This window comes from Globicephala melas, chromosome 10 (genome assembly GCF_963455315.2).
Source record: "Globicephala melas chromosome 10, mGloMel1.2, whole genome shotgun sequence".
NCBI classification, from domain to species: Eukaryota; Metazoa; Chordata; class Mammalia; order Artiodactyla; family Delphinidae; genus Globicephala; species Globicephala melas.
In genome coordinates, this window is record NC_083323.1 from 5,427,893 (window position 1) to 5,449,640 (window position 21,748).

Below are 21,748 nucleotides of genomic sequence, written 5' to 3' on the forward strand. Positions count from 1 at the left end.
TGTGATTTCCAGAAAGTCCTTCTTACTCAAATACAGCTGGTAGCTTGGAGCCCATCTAACTCTGCTCAAGAACCACTGGCTGGCTGGGCCTCTGTGCCGCCCTCAGGCTCTGCCCTCTGCCTGGATTGCCGTCCCCAGCTCAGCCCGGATTACGGTGATTTAAGGTTGAAGCTCAGCACGGGCAAGGTCTACTCCAAGAAGCCCCTGAAGTCTCCTTTCCATGCCCACTCCTGTGTCTCTCATAACAGACCCCGGCCCTGCGACCATCTGCTGCTTGAGGCGACGGCCGTGTCTCTTTCACTTTCCTTGCTGCCGAGAAGTTAGCTCAGAAGAGACCGTCAGTGACGTGTTGGTGGTCGGAATGGTCCCACCATCCGTTGAATTCAGCCTCCCCTGGTCATCTCAACTGCAAGCACATCGTCTGTGACTCACCACGTGGGCCCTCTCTGGTCCGGCCACACAGCTCACTCCTACACACCTCACGCGCTTTTCCCCAACTCGGCTGGACCATTTTGCCCTCTTGGAAAGCCTTCCCTGCTATTTCTAAGTGTTGCCGATTCACGTCCACCACCTGCCGCGAGCTGGGCTCAAAACAGTCTCCAGGAGGCCGTCGTGAATTAACTTAGCTCGCTGACGCTGCCGTCCTGTAGGTACCCAGGTTTCCATTTTTACCAAAGACGTCAGGAGGGTTGCCAATTATGGCAGACAGACTGATTTTCAGGGGCTGGTGGCTACCTCTCTCCTGGGTCCCTCCCACACTTGGGGGTCTCCAGAGGAGGAGAAGGCCAGAACCTTCCTTAGCCCAGAGAATGAGTGACTGGGGTGTCCCCACTCTCGCTGTGAGACAATATGTGACAGCAAGTACATTTCTCCCTAGAATGGAGTATGCCGGGAGTTAGAGCCTTGAATTCCGAAAGAGTAATAATTCCCTATAATAGGGTATTGGTTTACGTTTGTTAAGAAAACATTTTGTACTTGTTTTCAAGTTTCCTTTCCAAAGTGTGTGTTTTCAGCCCCAAGTAGACCATAAGCAGAGACTGTGCCTCATTCATCACTCTGTCCCCATCCTGTGCTTAGCACAGAGCTCCAATCCTATCAGGTAATCAATAAATGCTTGTTACCTAACTAAAGGCAAATTAAATGCTAAACAGCACTAATTACAAGCTGTTGCAAGATCCTGGCTCTCAGCAAAGAGAACTACTTGTGATTGTCAAGGGTTTGCTAGTTGCCCAGGTGTATGAAACATGAAATTGTTATTTTCTAACTGCTTCTTTGTTCCAGAGGGCGGGCCGTTCTTCTCAGATTGCTGCAATAAAATATCCGGAGGGCAGGGCAGGATTCATTAAAATTCTAAACGCCAGTATTCTACACTATGGAATCTGGTTCAGGGGTAAGACAAGTGGATTTTGATTCCCGTTTTCAAGAACGGAGACAACCAGTAACGGTGAAGGGAAATGAAGAGCTTCCTCATTTATTGGCACATGAAGGGGGAGCTGCTACTCCTAGCCTGTGTAGTCTCTCCACGGACGATCCTAAAATAGGCACAAAAATGGCCCCCTGTTTACAAACGATAATCAATTATTTGTAGAGACAGTGTTTAAAATCTGCAATTTAGTTGCTGGCTGACTGAACTAAAATGAGCAGCTGCGACACGTGTCAAGGTAAGTATCTGAGAGAGAAAGACCTATTTTAGTAGAGAAAAAATAACCACGGTGGCTTTTCCAAAAGAGCGACTTATACCTCATTTCTTCTTATTTAATTTTATTTTCGCCTAAGGATTGCTCAGGAGATTCTGGTCTTCATTTTAGGAGGCCACCAGAAGCACAGCAGTCAGGGAAGTCTTCCTAGCAGATTTCCCAGGGATAGTCTCCGCTTCCCTTCAGATGCATTATGTATCCATGTCACGCACTGGCTCTTCCCTCCTTCTTTATGAATAGACGAGGTGGAAACGTCTGAGGGGTTAATCAGTTCCTGCTGCTTATTTCTCCACATGAAAGCGTAACTTCCATTTATAACATCATTGTTGATTACCGTGAGATAATTACAGGCTTGATCTTATAGCCTTGTCTCCTAGGTGTACTGAATTGTGGTGAAAATGTAGCCATGAGTACTCAGAACCCACAGAGCAGACACAGCTCGCCATGATCCCGAGTTTCTTCGTAGTCACTGAGGGAATGAGTTGTTTGCTGGCTGCCGCAGGCGTAAAAGTATTTCCCTCATCTTTCCACGGTTTGCTTCTCCAGATTATCCTCAAAGGTTTTGAGCAGCAGGTTCCTACAATGGGTTGTGTAGTCGAGGCTGAAACAATTTCTTGCGCAGTGTTTCTAGTTTCCGTGGTACTGCAGGGTATCTTGGACAAGGTAATGGGTTCAGCCCTGCTGGAAGCAGACCCACTTCAGGGCATCTAAGGGAGTGTTCTTTGGGAGGTGTGGCCAAGGAGGAAAACTATCTCCCACAGCATCCTCCTTGGAGCCACTGTCACATTATAGAACTCTGGTCTGTTTGATCAGAGAGCAAACCTAATCTAATAGACTTTATGGGCTTTTACTGGGACAATAAACAAGTAAACACTTTGGAGTGAAGATGAAAGAAAAAGGAAGGAAGGAAGGAAGGGAGGGAGGGAGGGAGGGAGGAAGGAAGGAAGGAAGGGGGAAAGGAAAGAAGGAAAAAAGGAAGGAAGGAAGGAAGAAAAAAGAAAGAAAGAAAGAATAAAAGAGTCCTAGGACAAAACCTCATAACAGACTGATTTAATCAGATGTTTAAATACATGGAAAAAATCATCCTTCTCTTCAAGGAAATAAGCAAGGATTCTGAGTTTCAAGGATTTTGAGCCAATTCTAGGCTATGTTGACCCAATCATACACCACTTATGCTTTACTGTTGAGTTCAGATCCGTTCAAAAGACATTTATTAAGTCCCATGTTTGCTCACACAGCCAACTATTAGCATTTTCCCCCTACAATTTTCCCTCGGAAAAGAGTGTTACTAAAAACTAGAATCTTTACAAAGACTCTAATGTAGCAGCTTATCTCAGTTAACTTTATTTGGAACAACAAATCACCTCAACTATTACTGGATTTGAACAAGAGGACACCTGATGGAATTGGAGAGAAGGAGAGACATTTAACACAGACTTAGTAAATTCCTAATGTCCTATCATTACATTTTTTGGTGTTGGATGTGTTAGGTGTTATTTTAAATAGGCCTTCTAAAGTGAACTTAAAAAATAGATACAGTGAGGGACTTCCTGGTGGTCCAGTGGGTTAAGACTCCACGGTCCCAATGCAGGGGGCCCAGGTTCGATCCCTAGTCGGGGAACTAGATCCTGCAGGCATGCCGCAACTAAAAACATCACCGTGAGATAATCCTGGAGATTACAAACAAATAGCCACAGAATGTTTTTTGTTTTTTTTTAAACAACTGTCCTGGTGTTATGTGAGTAGGTAATTCTGGCGTTAGGACGACAAGAGTGGCTGCAGCACTAGACGTGAGGGAGGAAGCAATGATCATTAAGGGATCGAGTGGTACCATTTATTGAAATGGGTCAGAGTGAGGGAGGTTGGCAGATCAAGGGCTGTGTGGATGGCTGAAGTCCAGGTAGCCTTCAATACATACCAGTGGAGGGGGTCAAGGCTGGCAATAAGTATAAGAGGACCACCTAGGTCGGAGTCAGAGGGACCCTAATGTCCAAAGGCCATACAGAGGAGGAAAATTACCAGTGGGGCCTGAGAGTGGAGTAGCTGGTGATTCAGGATGAGGCCCAGGACCACGTGATGTTATCGGAGCTGATCAGAGTGAGTTTCAGGTAGGAAGGAGTGATTAACTGCGTTGAGTGCTACTAAGAGGTCAAGTAAGGTAAAGTCAAGTATAGAAATATTTATGAAAATTGACCAGGTGTCAGGGAGTAATAGAGCCATGCCTCTGTTAAGACTGATCAAGAGTTAACAGCAACTGAAAGAGAGACAGCATGTGTACATGACTCTACTGAGAAGTGGGTTAAAGGGGAGAAGAGAAATGGGGTGGAAACTAGAAAAGAATCTTTTTTTGTTAAAGACGTGGGACACCAGAACATGTTTCAACAGGGAAGGAGGGAAGAAAAGATAGATAGAAACACAGAGAATGAATGAATGAATGAGATTGTTGGCTATTATGACAGAGAGGGAATAACTTAACCCACCAGTCCCCATACTTTTTGGCACCAGGGACTGGTTTCGTGAAAGACAACTTTTCCATGGACCAGGGTGGGGAAAGGGGCAGATGGTTTCCAGATGATTCAAGTGCATTACATTTATTGTGCACTCTATTTCTGTTATTATTACATTGTAATATATAAGGAAATAATTATACGACTCACCATAATGCAGAATCAGTGGGAGCCCTGGGCTTGTTTTCCTGCAACTAGATGGTCCCGCCCTGCTGTGCAGCCTGGTTCCCTACCGGGGGTTAGGGACTCCTAGCCTAAGCCCTTTTGGTCTCAGGACCACGCCTCAGGATTCATTTACACTCCTGAAAAGTACTGAGGGTCCCCCAAAGCTTCTGCTTTGTTGTGAGTTACATCTATCACTATTTACCATACTAGATAGTGAAACTGATAAAAAAATTTAAATACTTGTTCACTAATTCATTTAAAATAACAATAAACCCATCACATATTAACATTCTAATGAACAATTATGTTTTCCAAAACAAAAAGAATTAGTGAAAAGAAAGGCAGTTTATATTTTTACAAATCTCTTTAAAATCTGTCTTAACAGAAGACGGCTGGATTCTCCTATCTTCTTTCGCATTCAATCTGTTGCAATGTCACACATCACGTAGCTTCTGGAAAACCCTACTGTACACTTATGAGAAAATAAGACTGTAAATGCAAGTAACATCTTACTATGAAGATAGTTTTAACAATTATGGACTCTCTGAAAGGGTCTCAGGACACCCAGGGGTTCCCAGACCACACTTGGAGAACTGCTGACCTAAGCAGTGAAGTCCAAGAGATGGCAAATGGTGATGGGGTTTAGGACGCAAGGGGCGGAAGTAGCCTCTGTGAAAAGCAGCCCTTCACCTTTTGGAACAAGAACAGAAGAGATGGGCGCCAAAGCAGTTGTGAGGCAACCATGTGTTCCCTTCCTCTTCTATTTTTCTGGCCACACTGTGAGGCATGTGGGATCTTAGTTTGCTGACCAGGGATTGAACCCGTGCCCCCTGAGTGGAAGTGCAGAGTCTTCACCACTGGACCACCAGGGAAGTCCCATCTGTTCCCTTCTTATGGACTGGTTTTCTCAGTGGGAACTGAGGTGAGGTCATTCACTCAGTGCAGGAGGTCTGAGGAGAGAGAGGACATGAATTTACTCCCTTGGTGAGTAGGAAAACTCGCCTACCAGTGACGGACAGTCAGACTGCCAAGAGGGACCATAAAACATCCTTCTCCGGGGCACTCAGCAGGCCACCCTGTAACTTACCTGCTGACAGAAACGAGTGGTGGGGATTCCTCGGCAAGGCTGAGCCTCTGGGCCACTGCTTCTCTCCCACCGTGAGTGGTATGACGGTGATGAAGAGCAGGACGTGGGACCTAGCCTGCCTGGGTTCTAATCCTGGTCTGCCGTTGACTAGCTGTGTCCTTGGACCCTCTCTGTGCCTCGGTTTCCTATCTGTAAAACGGGAATAACTATAGTACCTACTTCATAGGGCTGTTACGAAGATAAAAGATTAAATGACATGTAAAGTACTTAGCTGGGTGCCTGATAAGGGACGTGCTCCCGAAGGGCCAGTGACAACTACTGTCATTGCCACTATTATTATCGAAATGACTTACTGAGCTTCCACTCAGCCTGCGAGTGTGGGTAAGAATTGGCTTACCTGATGACTATCTACTTAACTATCTACGTGTGGCCCCGAGCAGGCTGCGGATGCAGGGGTTGGCAGAGCAACCTTGTTCTGCCTTCACCAGGTCTCCTGAAGGAGGCCAGCAGGACACAATCAGACACACCAATTAATGCAACGATCACAATCGCCCTAAGTGCTAACATGTAGAAAGGGCGTAGCACGCGGTTGCGGCTTTAGATACATTCCTCCCTTCATCCTGATACCAGGTCCTGAGTGGGTAAGCTCGGTTTTTACAAGTGAGGAGTCTGCTTCGCAGCAAGGGACTGGCTCCTGTGTGGCCACGCGGCTCGAATTGGTTCTGTGAGACCCGTCCGACAGCTCGCGCGAAGGCCACGTTAACAGAAACACGCTTCTACAACGCGGGCCACCAGAACTCCGACCGAGTTCCCGCGCCCGGGGGAAAGGATTTCCGGCGGAAGTTTCTTCTGAGGGGGCGGAGCCACCGGCAGGCTTGGGCTCACCCCTCCGCCCCCCCAATTCCGTAGTCGACTTGGCCAATAGGAGCTCCGCTTCTTGCCAGGTGCGGAAACTTGTTCTCCAATCAGCGAGCGCCATCGTCGCTCGGGCAACAGCGTCCTAGAGACGCCGAGTGGGCTGGGCTTCTGCGGCCTCGGGCCCTGGGGTCCGCGCTTAGAAGTGCGTCGGCGCTCCGAAGGGGCCCAGCGAGGCGGAGGGTTGAGAAGGGGCTGGGGTAAGACGGCGCGGCGGCGAGTGCGTGCGAGCCCGGGGGGCTGAGGAGGGCCCGGGCGGGCAGCTCAGGCAGTCCCACAGCCCCGGGACGCGGAGCGTCCGCTCCCCGTCCGTGGCATAGGGCTGGTGACCCGTTTACTAGTTCCACACGTGTGTGGCGCGCCTGCCTGTGGCAGGAGCCGTTGTCGGCCCTGGGGCTACTGCAGTGAATAGTACCGTATTATTTGTGTGGGGGAAACCGACTATAAGCAACGAGGAAGATGGCGAATCTGCCTCCTTGCATCTCTGAGGGTTACATCGCTCCAATTTACAAAATGCTTCATGTCCCTTATTTCATCTGTCCCCACAGCAGTCTTTCGAATATTTTAAACTCTGCCTTATAGATGAGGGCTTGAATTCCACGGGGTGAAGGGGGTTGTCCCCAAATCACACAACCGGAAGTTGCAGAGCCAGAATTCAAACTCAGCACTTATGTCGCATGTCAGGATCTCTGGTCTTTCTGGAACATTCTTCTTCCTCAGGCCGCACGAGTTATCCCTGCCTCTCTCAGAAATGTTGTTTGGAAGCACTCTGAAATTTCAGAGGTTCTTTAAGACTGTAGGTTAAATCACCCCATACTTCGTTTTCCTTCTCTCCTGAAAATCTTTGCCTTTCAGGATGCCTTGCCCCTGTTAAGAGGACTCCTACTTCACTTTCGAGAGGAGTAATTTAATAATGTTTCTTAAGCTCTATGTGCCCCTAAATGAGTAGACTTACAGAAATGCTGTAAAGACTTTTTTTTGACTTTTCACATACTGCTGTTCCTTCATCTCTTTCTTTTATCCGTTGTCTTCAATTCAACATTTACTTGGCTAAGTTCTGGGGAATCGAAAGTGAATCAGGCAAGAATTTTGATTTTCCGTGAACATATTTGTCTCCCACTCAGCCTTACTGGAAGCTTTAGGAGGGCAAGGATTTGTTTCAGCTGTCTGTGCTCTCCCTTTCCTTATACCATCAGTTTAGTTGTTGGCTCATGGCAGGTGCTTGTAGATATTTGTCAAGAAATGCTTACATGAGACTTTAAATTTGCTGTCCATTTTGTCTTCCGTTTCCCTGACCTTTTCCAGCTGTCCACCTCTTCCTGTGCAGAGATCTCTACAGCGCCCATGCTGTGACCCCTGCAGCTGAGTGGCACATGGAGACAGAACCAGCTCCAGGAGGGTGCTCAGGAGTCTGGCGCCCGCCCAGAGCAGGAATCCAGCGGGACGCCGTTGGCTGTTAACCAGACAGTCGCTTTAATAAAGCGTCTTTACAGGTATCGAGTGAATGTTTAAGGTTAGTAGGTCATGATGGTCACTGAAGTTTTTCTTGGATGACTCTTTCCCTTGCCAGGATTGACAAACAAGCTGTACAGTACAGATGAGAAGGTGTGAGTGAGGCAAGAAGCTAACAGTTGCTTCCTTCCTTTAAATACCACTAGTGAGCTGACCTTTTTTGTACAGCATACTTATCTAAGAATACCCCAGGTCTAGGCTGTGCAACTGTGTAGGTTGAATACTTGTACAAGTTAAATATTAATTCACCTTCAACGCACTGCTATCTAGGATATCCACGCCATTTAGGAGAGGAGATGCAAAGGGAGGGAGCATTTGAGAAAACTCTGTGAATGAATAACATATGAACATGAAGCACTTCGAGCACGAAGGAGCCTCGTTTTCCACTTTTTTCTCCGGTTGCAATCTTGTACTGCTATTTTGTTTAATTTGTTTCAGGCGCCATTGTTATCTTTTCATCTGTTTTTCTGCAGTTTTACTGTCTCTACTACTACTGCTCCGCCTGGCTAATACTTATTGAGCACTTACCGTGTTCCAGGCACAGTTTGGGACCTCACATTACCTTTTTAATTTAGTGCTCACTTCCTGCATATGAAAAATACAGTTATTATTTCCATTTCATAGATGAGACAGCAGGGATGCAGAGAAGCTAAGGGACAACAAAGCTGATAGATGGTGACGTGTGGCTTCTGCGTCAGGACTGCCTGGTGACAGAGGCTGTGTTCTTATTTTTGTTTTTTGGGCCCTCCGTGCGGCCTGCAGGATCTTAGTTCCCTGACCAGGGATTGAACCCGAGCCCTCGGCAGTGAAAGTGCAGAGTCCTAACCACCAACCTCCAGGGAATTCCCAGAGCCTGTGTTCTTGACCAGTGCTCTTACACTCTCAGATATGTGTGTACTCCAGAAGTCCCACTGGGCTTCGAGGTGACTTCTAAAAATATATACAATATGGTAAAATAGGAAAGTAACTTCAGGAGGAAAGAGAGTAGTCAGATCATCTGTAATGGTTAATATAGTTGGGCTGCAAATTTAGCTGTGAGCTTCTTTTGTTTTTCATTGAATGAAAGATTCTTTAAATTCTGTAGTGCTTTATAGTTTTCAAAAGTTTCACACACATGAGTTCATATAATCCCATAATAACCCCTTTTTTCCCCTCGGCTCTATATTGCCCCTCCCCCCTTCCCTCTCCCCACTGGTAACCGCTAGTTTGTTCTCTATATTTGTGAGTCTGCTTCATTTTTGTTTTATTAGCTGTGAGCTTCTTGAACCCAGGAGAAGAAAATTAAAAAGAAAAAAAAAAGAAAGCAATTGAATTCATTTTGTCCAGGCAAATAAGGCATTTTAGTTCCTTTGGAAAAAAAAGAAAGCATTTCTAACGCCTCCATCTAAAGGACATTTCTCCTGGGGTTCATAACCAAGCCCTGGGTGGCCGGGTTTACTACAGGGTGACCAGGCTGTAGGCTCAGTGTGTCCTCACTGTTAAGGGAGAGAATGTGGATGATTGTATTTGCGTAGGAGTTTGGAAATGAAAATTTTTTGAATAGTAGTAGTTTTCAGGAACACCTTCTGAATTGTGTTTTTTCTCCTGGAAATTTGTAAATGGTCTTATCCTGGACCCTGGGTTGGTCCCAGTCATTTGTTTACTTAACGGTTACTTATGGAGCACTTGCTGTATGCCAGGCCCTGTCTAGGCATTGAGGACACTGCGGTGATGGTCAGGTCACTGTCCTGATGTGCCCGGTGCCTCCACCCTGTTGTTTTCTCCCGCTGGAGTGTTTCTGGACAGACTTTGGTTTGCCTTTCTTCCTCGTCCTATGAAACCCGGAGACGACCCTCAACGCCTTATACCGTAATGGTCTCCCTGCCTTTGACCCTGGGCTCTGGCTGATTCGTGTTTCTGTGCCTTCCCAGGACCTAAAGTTAAGGACAGCTGTCCGGGAGTGAGCACAGCCTGCTGTGTGTCAGGCTCTTTAGATGCATCATCTGAGTCCTGGCACAGCCTTCGGAGTGTGGCGCTGAACCGTCGTGGGTCACTCGCCCCTTGAGAACCTGGTGGAAGCCATGTATCCTCTCTCGAGAAGAATGACCTCACACACACTTTGGCATTTAACCTCTGAGAGTTTGAAGATCTAAAAATGCACACATGTGTACCTTGTCCTTAGATTCCAGGTTATGAATAACGTGCTTTAAAGAGAGATATTATCTCCATTTTGCAGTTGAGGAAACTGGGTCAGGAGGAGGTTAATTAACTCGCAGGTTTGCCTGGTAGATAGTGGGACCAGTTTGACTCCGTGTCTTCTTGACTCCAAGCCCTTTATTTTTTCCACTGTCCAAAAGTAGAGATGCTCAGTAAATGAGGGAGTGAGTGTACGAAGGTCTAAAAAGGGAGCTTTAAAGTGTATGTGCCCCAGAATCTGCCAAACATCCATTTGATATCAGAATAGACAAGGAGAAGATTTTTCTCAAGGATTTGGATGTAGCTGCCAACATTTTTTGTGTTGCTTGCAACTTTTTCCAGTTTTGTCAAGTGATAATTTTCCCCCCATGATACCAGTTCCAACAGTTTTTGCTTCTGATGCCATTTCTGTTTGGCTGTGCACATTTCTTACTGTCATGTTGAATTATGTTTTCTCTGGATGCCAAGGCAGATGGATGGCACTTTTGTTATGATTCTGATATAAATAGCATCTGTTAGAAACTGGACATCAATACTTATCTGGCAAGTAAAACAAATATATCAGTGGAATAGCCTTCTAATCATGTTTTTGCCTGTGGTTAGTAAGTGCCTCTGATGGTCTATGACTCGGTGCTTGTTTGGGGGCATTGGTTTTATTATCCTTGCTATTTTCTACCTTACCATACAAGTTTTGATATAATCGTATTTATTAATTCTCTTTATATAGAAAACCTAAACTGAAGATGGTGCAAAGCCAGGGGTGACCTAAAGGGCTCATCACAGTGCCTCGCTCATACTCAGAACATTGCTTGGCTTTCGAGATCAAGGGTAAAATGAACCCACGCTCCTTACCCTTGCACTGTTAGGTGTTGATAACTGGGGTCCATTGAGAACAAAGATTAATAGAGTGCTTCCTGCGTGCCAGGCCCCATGGTAGGTGCTGAGTACAGGAAGATGAGTGCAGCTGATTCTCTCCACTGGAAGAGCTCACTGACTAACTAGCAGGGCGCACAGATAAACAGCCGAGAGAAAGGTCTGGAAGCAGAGAATCAAAGTGAAGCTAGATGTGGGACTAGAGGGATGGACTGGGAGGTATTAATACTTTATTCTTGACGTGCCCCGGCCCCTAGCAAGGTCATGGAAATATGGGTGCCTTTGACCTTTTTGTCCTTCTCTTTTTAAAAAAAAAAAAAATTATTTATTTATTTGGCTGTGCTGGGTCTTAGTTGCGGCATGCAGGATCTTTAGTTGCAGCATGCGGGCTCCTTTAGTTGCGGCATGCGGAATCCAGTTCCCTGATCAGGGATCAAACCTGGCCCCCCTGCATTGGGAGCGCGGAGTCTCAACCACTGGACCACCAGGGAAGTCCCTGTCCTTTTCTTTATTAAATAAAACAATTGGCAAAGCAAAACTATAAGACCAAGTTGTCTGTAAAGGTATGATTAGTTTTTTTAAATTTTTATTTATTTAATTTTAATTTTTTTTTTTTTTTTGCGGTATGTGGGCCTCTCACTGCTGCGGCCTCTCCTGTCGCGGAGCACAGGCTCCGGACGCGCGGGCCCAGCGGCCATGGCCCACGGGCCAGCCACTCCGCAGCACGTGGGATCCTCCCGGACCGGGGCACGAACCCGCGTCCCCTGCATCGGCAGGCGGACCCTCAACCACTGTGCCACCAGGGAAGCCCTAATTTTAATTTTATTATTTTTAATTGAAGTGTAGTTGATTAACAATGTTGTGTTAGTTTCAGGTATACAGCAAAGTGATTCAATTACACATATATATGTATATTCTTTTTCAGATTCTTTTTTTAAAAATAAATTTATTTATTTATTTATTTTTGGCTGTGTTGGGTCTTTGTTGCTGCGTGCGGGCTTTCTCTAGTTGCGGCGAGCGGGGCCTACTCTTTGTTGCAGTGCGCAGACTTCTCATTGCGGTGGCTTCTCTTGTTGCGGAGCACGGGCTCTAGGTGCGCAGACTTCGGTAGTTGTGGCACGCGGGCTCAGTAGTTGTGGCACACAGGCTTAGTTGCTCCTCAGCATGTGGGATCTTCCCGGACCAGGGCTCGAGCCCACGTCTCCTGTGTTGGCAGGTGGATTCTGCTGTGGCCTCTCCCGTTGCGGAGCACAGGCTCTGGACGCACAGGCTCAGCGGCCATGGCTCACGGGTCCAGACGCTCCGTGGCATGTGGGATCCTCCCGGACCAGGGCACAAACCCGTGTCCCCTGAATCAGCAGGCGGACTCTCAACCACTGCACCATCAGGGAAGCCCCGGCAGGTGGATTCTTAACCACTGTGCCACCAGGGAAGTCCCCAGATTCTTTTCTGTTACAGGTTATTACAAGATATTGAATATAGTTCCCTGTGCTATACAGTAGGAACTTGTTGTTTATTTCATATATAGTAGTTTGTATTTGCTAATCCCAAACTCCTAATTTATCCCTCCCCCATTTCCCCTTTGGTAACCATAAGTTTGTTTTTTATGTCTGTTTTGAGTCTATTTCTGTTTTGTAAATAAGTTTATTTGTGTCATTTTTTAAAGATTCCACATAAAAGTGATATCATATGCTATTTGTCTTCCTCTGTCTGACTTACTTCACTTAGTATGATAATCTCTAGATCCATCCATGTTGCTGCAAATGGCATAATTTCATTCTTTTTTATGGCTGAGTAGTATGCCACTGTATAAATATATGTACCACATCTTCTTTATCAATTCATCTGTCGATGGGCATTTAGGTTGTTTCCATGTCTTGGCTGTTGTAAATAGTGCAGCAGTAAACATTGGGGTGCATGTATCTCTTTGAATTAGAGCTTTCGCCTTTTCCAGATATAAGGCATGATTAGTTTTAAGGAGGATAGGAAGGCCTCATGAAGGAGGGGCTCTACCCTTAGTCTTGAAAGATGAATTGGAGTGTGGTGGCAGAGGAGGAAAAAGCATGAACCCGTACTCAGAGGGGAGGGACTACATGGTATATTCATTCAGATTCTGTGTAAAAATGCAGCAGGCACGGAGCTGTGTGTCTGGAAGAGCCTCCTGGGGCCAGGTTAGTAATGATGTGAATGATCTTACATCCCACAGTTAGAAGCTTGATTTCAGTCTGTACACCCTGGAGAAGTAGTGCAAGTACATGTTTTTGGTTGGCTTTTTTTTTTTAAATTAAAAGCAATGTAGATTCACAAAAAAGTTGCAGAATCAGTACAGGGAGTTCCCGTGTGCCCCCAGCTTCCCCCAGTGGTAGCATCTTACGGAATAACCGTAGCACACTTAGCAAACCAGGACGCTGTCTTTGCTACAGTGCTAGTAACAAATAGAGACTTTATTAAGATTTCACCGGTTTTGACAGGCACTCATTTCATTTCTTGGTGCACAGTCCTGTGAAATTTTAACACGTGTGTAGTTTTGCCTTGCACGTTTTTTAAGCCAGGGAGTAATGTAACTGTATCTGTGCTTTAGAAAGATAAATCCTGGCAACAGAGGAGGATGGAGCAGAAAGGAGTTGGAGACCTGGGTGCATCTAAGGGGCTCTTTCTGGAATCCAGATGGGTGAGGACGAGCGTGGGCAGTGGCCTGAGGGATGGAGAGGGCAGGGGGTCGCGGTAAGACGTGTTGTGCAAGTAACATTGACAGCGCTTGCTGACTGCTTAGAAGGCGCGCCGGCGGCCAGAGTCGTGGAGAAAGAAGCAGGCCTGTGACACGGTTAAAGACTCTGGTCCTAGTTTTCTAAGGGCAATAGGAAGCAATTGGAGTTTTTAAAGCAAGGAAGTAACGCGAGGAGATCAGTATTTTAAAATGATTGTTCTGGCTGATGTGAGGAAAATGGAGGGAACCACAGTGGTGTGTGTGTGAGATTGTGGTGTGGTGTGTGTGTGTGATGTGTGTGTGTATGTATGTATGTATGTGTGTATGCATGTGTTTGTGGTGTGTGTGGTATGTGTGTGTGTGCGGAGTGTGTGCGGTGTGTGGTGTGTGTGGTGTGTGTGTGGTGTGTGTGTGTGGTGTGTGTGGTGTGTGTGTGTGTGGTGTGTGTGGTGTGTGTGTGTATGGTGTGTGGTGTGTGTGTGTGGTGTGTGTGTGCGGGGTGTGTGTGTGTGGTATGTGTGTGGTTTGTGTGTGTGGTGTGTGTGTGCGGTGTGTGTGTGTGGTGTGTGTGTGTGTGGTGTGTGTGTGGTTTGTGTGTGTGCGGTGTGTGGTGTGTGTGCGGTGTGTGTGTGGTGTCTGTGTGTGGTGTGTGTGTGCAGTGTGTGTGTGCAGTGTGTGTGTGTGTGTGTGTGTGTGTGTGGTGTGTGTGTGTGTTTGAGTTATGGGAAGAGAAGTGGTGCTCATTGTGTTGACATAAAATACTTCTACCTGAGAAACCTAAGATTTGGTGTGAAATTCACATGAAGGACCCGCCCAAGGTTTTGGACACAATTTTCCAGTAACTCGCAAGATCGGATTATTTTGCAGACCCGAGGGCTCTGTTCCTATGGCTTGATAAGCTGAATAAGAAAATCCATCTAACCCCACTGCTCTCTTACTTTTCAGAATTCACAAATTCAGAAATAGTTTATCTTGAAGGCAGTGAAACAAAACAGCTCCAAAACAGATAGTGCCACCGCCGCCAGCACCACGTGGAGCAGAGCCAAGGCCAGGCAAGCGCTCCTCTCTCCCCAGCGCCTGTGTCAGCAGCCGGGTCAGAGGAACCTGGCGAGTTCACTGTGTGGTGCTGGGCTCAGGCTTCGAGACAAAGGTGCTCAGAAAGTGGTGGTGATACCACGATCACTTCCATCCCGTTTGTTTCAGTTGTTCACGCAGCAGGCGTGTGCTCAGTGCTGATTCTTGTGCCACAGTTGTCCTCTAGGAACTTACATATCGTATCAACAAACATCGGCTTATAAATTTTAAAGTCGAATGGCCTTCGTTTGGTGCTGCACGTGACCACAGGTGTTAGCTGGCCACGGTGAACTCGGAAGATGCTTCCGCCAGGCCCGCAGGGCTCTCTGGACAGTGCAGGTCCACGTGTCTGGCTGTAGGTGGCGGCAGCCCCACGACTTTCCGTTACGGAACTCGAGCTGGGAAACCGTCTCATCTTCCCTTTGCCAGCATCCAAGGACTTGCTGGGGCCCGGCTGCACTATAAATAGGACACATTCGACACTCCTGGTCTGCTCACAGGAGCCGGGAGGATGCGGTCGTTTCCGTGGATTACATTTTAAAAGGCTGCCGGTGAAACCATGTCTGAGCTGGGAACAGCTGCTTGACAGCTGACGTGTGGTCAGTTTCTCTGACGCAGCTTGTTTTTCTGTTGCCTGTTGCTGTATCTGTCATCACATTAGGTGTGGTGGTGAGTCTGAAAATATTCATTAGGCAGGAGTGAATTTCTGAGGCAGTTTCTGAAACTAGACTTCTGTGTCCATGATAGAGAAGGCGTGTTACAGGCAAAACAGGATAAGCCTTTTCTTCAGGATCTGTGTTCCGGAGCATCAAGGAGTTCATGCTGATAATAAACGATCCCCAAACCACAACACTCAATTCAGTTAAACGCAGTAAGCATTATTTTTTGGGCCACCATCATCAGATGTGCTCCTTGCTCTCGCGCCACTGATGGTCTAACAGGGAACACAGACATCAAACAATCATGAGGGTCATGGGTGTTAATTAAGAAAACCTTTGACCCTGGTCACTAGTTCTTGGCACAGGGTATGAGAGTGAGAAATCACAGATGATGCCGAGGCTTCTACCTTGGATGGTGGGAAAGAGCGTGACGATCCTAAACAAGACCAAGGAGTGGCAGGGTGTGTGTGTGTGTGCGCGCGCACGTTTTTGGAGGAGAGTGCTGTTTGAAAGACGGGGCTGTGATTAATTTGATAAATGCTTTTGGAGCTCCAGTGATACTGGGTGCTCTGGGGCAGGGGGTACAGTAGTGCAAAAACACTTTTATTTCATGGAGCCTATAATCTAGTGTATAGTTTCCCAAATGAAAGTATAATTACTCATTGAGGTGAGTGCAGTGCAGGGGAAGGACAGGCTGTGATGAGAGACTCTACCAGGAGGATGTAGGCAAGGCAAGCAGGGCGCTGTCTCTAAGGAGGCCATGGCCACATGTGGATCAGGCGGTGAGAGGAGTCAGCTGGGGGAGGAGTTGGGGGAGGAGAGGATCTGGGCAGAGGGGCCCATGGGGCCGTGGGAAGCAGGTGGGGAGCGTGGCGAAGGCAGGAGCCGGGTCACATGCTGCCGGGTAGGCCCCGGCAGGCATGTTATATCTAACGTGCTGTGATACGTTTATTAGAGAACATTTAAAGTAAAGCTCAGTGTCCGCAGCAGCCCAGCATAGCTGTTTTTGTCTGCAAGATGAGGCCCTGTAGACCCTGGCCTCCTGTGGAAATACGTTTTTATATCATGTTTATAGCGTATACCTCACTGTACCTTTTCTCTTAACATTGTGCTAAACATGTCTTTCTGTTTTGACGTATTCTATATCGTTATTTATAATAGTGATAAATAGTCAGCAGGTCAGACTTCGAGAGGCTTGTTTTATTTGGAGTTTGATTTCTGAGCTGGTGTGGGTGGGCCTTGTAGTGCCTGTGGCTGGACTTGAAATTTATGCTGCAAGAGAAGGTATTTGGGAAAACGCGGTTCGGGAGGAAGGTGGGAGCCTGCCTGGGGGTTTGAGGAGACCCTGACGGCGGGGAGACCCTGGGTGCAGGAAGGCCGGGGCTCAGGTGCCAGGGGCCACCGGCTGGGGAAAAGGTTGGTTTATAACCAGGGATCTTTCCGCTAAATTGAATTCAGATGACTGGCTAAATTGTTTTCTATGATACCCTATCATTTGGAATATAGTTGTAAATCAACTTGCATTCTTATAATTCCGATGTTTAGGTCAGTAAATGAGGGGTTGCCAGCCCATTCTAAGATCTTAAGGGAGTGTGAGACCGAGACGGGGGAGGCGGACTGGGCTTCACATGCTGGTGTCAGGAGCCCCGGAATCCTAATATTTGATTACATATGTATGTAGATGACTCGCTTTTAATTTTCTACATGTTATTTTGAGTAGGTTGCAGAATTGTTAGACTGTTCTGCAAGTGCGAGGCATCCATTCTTGAGAATTGACAGGTTTTCTTACGACTCTATTAATGTGTGCAGATTTCATTGTTCTTATCCATGTGTCGATGTGAGCATGCACACAGACCCCTCACGTGTACCTGGGTGAGTGCAGACCCCTAGCACAGTTGGGCAAAAAGCCTAGGATTAAATTCAGGCGACTTTGGGTCTTGGCCTCATGAGTAAATTTGGCTTTTCCCTGTGGTGTTTCATTTCTCCACCTCTAAACATGTGGATAATGGTGTCTAACTCACAAGGTTGATGATGAACCAGTGGCCAGCAAAATGGGTTATTGCGAGGTGACGCTACTAGAATCACCTAAATGCCACGTGTGCTGGTCTTTTAGCTTCATTTTGATATCAAGCCGGGAACTTTACACATGAGCCTCCTTAAAAACTGTAGACTTGTACTTAGAAATCAACTTCAGCTTCTTCTAAAGCAGTGGTCCCAGCTTGTTAAAACACAGATGGCTGGGCCACCACCCCAGAGTTTCAGGTTGGTTGGTCTGGGTTGGAGCCTGAGAATTTGCATTTCTAGAAAGGTCCCAGGTGATGTTGATATTGCTGGTTCAGGGACCACATTTTAAGAACCACTGTTTCAAAGCTGCATGTCTGCTTCAATAGCCTTTTAAAAAATTTTTTTAATTATTTATTTTTTGGCTTTGTTTGATCTTCATTGCTGTGTGCGGGCTTTCTCTAGTTGCGGAGAGCGGGGGCTACTCTTTGTTGCGGTGCACGGGCTTCTCATTGCGGTGGCTTCTCTTGTTGCAGAGCATGGGCTCTAGGCACATGGGCTTCAGTAGTTGTGGCAGTCGGGCTCAGTAGTTGTGGCTCATGGGCTCTAGAGCACAGGCTCAGTAGTTGTGGTGCACGGGCTTAGTTGCTCCGCGGCATGTGGGATCTTCCCAGACCAGGGCTCGAACCCGTGTCCCTTGCATTGGCAGGTGGATTCTTAACCACTGTGCCACCAGGGAAGTTCCCAAAACTAATTCTTTTAAATAGAAAATAAATGCATGTAGAAAATAATGGTTTTCGTAACAATAGAAAACCATGTTATGTCTGCTTGAGGAATCTAAAAATGGAATAATAGCTCCTGTCCTCTTGAGATGAACTGATGAGGACATCTCTTGGGCAAAGTCTTTAGCGTAACCCCTGCGATGGGGTGATGCACTTCAACTCTCATCAACTCTAGGAAGACAGGTGTCACTGAGTTTCTGTAAGCTACGTCAGGGTAGTTAGATGTCCTGTGGGGATACCTTGTTCCTGTTCTTTTAAAACGTGCCATTTTCTTTACATCCCAAGTTAGGTCTTGAACTCCTGGGGGCTGGGTGGGCCATACTTCTCTTTCTGTTCCTCTACTCTCGCCAGTGTGTGGCCTGCAGCATTCGCTGAAGAGTGAGTGGTTGAGAGCAGAGTTGGTTGGAAAATGCTTACACCAAGAACGTTTAGGTATAACATCCACATAGGCTCCGTTTTCAGAGTGATCCAGATTTGGCTTTTCCGAGTATTTGTATTGTAATTGAAGTCTCACTAGCTTTTATGACCCTGCAGTTGGTAGAAATTAGAACTGGAGAAGACCCAACGGGTCATCCAGACCGTTCTCCCACTGGAAGAGGCTTATTCCCTGCAGTGTACTCAGTAGCATTAGGAGGCATTACTTTTCATATGATTACTATTTTTTTGTGTGTGTGCTGTCTTCAACTAAGTGTTTCTTGAATTGAATCTCTTTGTATTCAAGTAATAAAATGCACAACAGGCAGTACATTTCTGGGTGATTATCTCACTCCTCAGGTGGTGCAATAAGGCATGAGGCCAAAGCCCTGGCATGCCTTATTGTTATTAGGAAGGGAATTTATGGATAAAATAAAGTGGTTAACTGCATCAGCAATAACCACAACGAGGAACGCAGTTACAGAGGATCCCCCCGCCCCCGTGCTTGGAGAGCAGGTCAGGCAGGAGACCAGAACCTTAGCCGTGCAGGCAGCAATGGGGGTGCCAGAGACTCGCCACTGCCTTCAAGGAACTTGTGAATTTTGCAAAAAGCAGCAGGAAAGCCTTGGCTGTTGACAGCCATGCAAACTTGATACCTGGGAAGAGCCTGACTCTGGACCCAGCTCGGGGTTTAGCACTGTGCTCCTGGGCAAATTGCTTGCCTGCTCTGAGCACCCGTTTCCTCAGCTATGAAACGGGAAGAGCAGTAAGTGATTGGGCCTGGGAAGGGTTAAATGAGTTTTTCATCAATCTTAAGCACATTTCCTGGTTCAAAGTAAGTCCCTCTTAAATGCTAATTGGATTTGAATCATTTTTTTCCCTTCTTAAAATTCTTCCTAAGCTGAGTCCCTTGTCTCTTCTTCAGTCTGGTCCAGTTACCTCACGTACACGATCATCCTCGCCATCCTTGGTGCTCCTTCTGAGCCCTCTGTGCCATGTCATCGCGTCCCTTGCACATGCCCTCACCTTGCCGTATCACATGTGCTCTTCAAAACTCTGACCCCAGGTAAACCCAGCTCAGTGGCCTTGCCGTGCAGCTGAATGTGGCTGGAGAAACGCGGCACCGCCACGAGTACTGGCCCGTGAGTTCCTGTCCACGGGCCTCGGGGGGCTCAGCACTCCCGGCACTGCTGCTGCTTCTCCTGCTTGCCTTCCCTTCCAGACGACGGTTTCATTCCGTGTCCTTTCCCCGTCCTCACTTGCTGCTGATGACCCAGCTTTCACAGAGAAAAGAGACACCAGCAGAAGGGAACTGCCACACGCCCTCCTCTACACATCCGTTCACACGCTCTCTCTTCTCCTTGTCATGAGGCGTGAACGGTCCACGCGCCTAGAGGAGGCTTGGCCACGAGAGGAGACCCTGTCTCCGCAGGCAAACCTATGGGAACCAGCCATTCTCTCCCTTCTCTCCCGCTTCATCCCTCTTGGCCCTGAGGCTGGGTCGCGATCGCGAGTATCCAGACGTGCTACTGATTCTCCTGTGTTAAGGACGGTTTTCTCCTGACCCCATCCCTCCTCCAGTTCCCACCCTTCTGCTTTACAGCAGAGTTCCTTGAAACAGGCATCTCTATCTGCTGTCACTGACTCCTCTCTGAGTTTATCTGAACTCACTTAGACAGGCTTCCTCCTAACCACCCAGTTCCACCAGTATGGCTACTATTAGGGTCATGGGTGGTTCCCAGCTGGCTTAATCCAAAGGGCAGTTCTTGGTCCTCATCTTACGTGATTACCCCTGTCACCTTTGACACACAACATCACCCCCTCCTCCTTGACACACTTTCTTCACTTGGTTTCCTGGACACTCGAGTCCCCTGGTTTTTCTCCTCTCTCACTGGTCACTCTCCCTCAGTCGCCTGTGCCAGTTCTTCCTCATCTCCCTGAGCTCTGAATGTCGGCATACCCCAAGGCTCGGCCCTGACAGCTCTTCTCTTTTTACACCTACTTTTCTGGTGGGCTGATCTGATATCATGCCTTTATATACATTGTTTGCTGACAATCCCCAAACTTCTGTCTTCGTCCCTCATACATCCAACTGCCTATTCAGTAGGGCTATTGGGCTATTGAATAAGCATCTCAACTGTAATATGTCCAGAAGGAATTCTTGATCTTCTCCTCCACACCTGACCTACCTACGGTCTCTCCCATCTCAGTTAATAGCCGTTCAATCCCGCCTTTTTCTTGCCTGCCAGGTCACGTCTGTAAGGAAATACATTGGCTGTTCCTTCAGAATGTGTCTGGAATCTGATCATTTTTCAACACTTTCTCCAAAAGCACCCTGGTCCAAGCCACAGCTTCTCTTGCGTGGATGATTGCAGTAGACTTGTAACTGGACTTCCTGCTTCCTCTCTTGCCTCTGTAGATCTTTGTATTTTAACATCTTTATTGGAGTATAATTGCTTTACAATTGTGTGTTAGTTTCTGCTTTATAGCAAAGTGAATCAGCTATACATATACATATATCCCCATATCTCTTCCCTCTTGCATCTCCCTCCCTCCCCAAATGTAGATCTATTCTTGACATACAGCCAGAGGGCTCCTTTAAATGCAAAGTCCAGGTCATAACCCTTTGTGTAACCCTCTTCTCTGTACAAAACCCTCCAGCGGCTTCACACATCACTCACAGCCTAAGGCTCACGGGGACCCATGTGGTTTTCCTCCACCTAGCCTCCTGCTGCCTCTTTGTCCTCCTCGCGGCATTGTTCCCCTTCTGGTTCCCTTCAGATCTCTGCTCAATGTCACCTGTTTTCCTCCTCCGCCCCATTTACCTCCATAGCCCTTACGCATGTGTATAATTTACTTAATTTACTGTATGTCTTCTATTACTAGAATATAAGGTCCATGAGGTCCATGATTGTGCCAGTTTTGTTCATTGACCCCCAAGCTTCTAGAAGGAGATTAATAAACACTTTTTGACTGTATGAACATGTACCAAGCCACGTTCTTCTGGAAATTTACCTATGTTGTGATTCTAGGTTTCAGTTCAGTTAAATGTACCTAGTTGAAGAAGGATGTATCTGGCACTCTGGATGATGTTCTCAGCCTCACATGGCATCAGCCCACAGGGACCTGCCAACGGATGGTGGCAGATAAGACAGGTCCAGACTGATACCGTGCCAGGTA

The 21,748-nt window shown here is 47.0% G+C and overlaps 1 protein-coding gene across 1 annotated transcript in view; it reads left to right on the forward strand.

Annotated features, from left to right (window-relative positions):
• The first annotated feature begins 6,435 nt into the window (after positions 1–6,435).
• LOC115852690 (EF-hand calcium-binding domain-containing protein 6-like) overlaps positions 6,436–21,748 on the forward strand; it is an 89,120-nt gene continuing 73,807 nt past the window's right edge. Inside the window, exons 1-2 of the mRNA XM_070046462.1 lie at positions 6,436–6,571; positions 7,677–7,884. The gene's annotated coding sequence lies outside the window, so the exon portion shown is untranslated. The remainder of the gene's footprint in view (positions 6,572–7,676; positions 7,885–21,748) is intronic.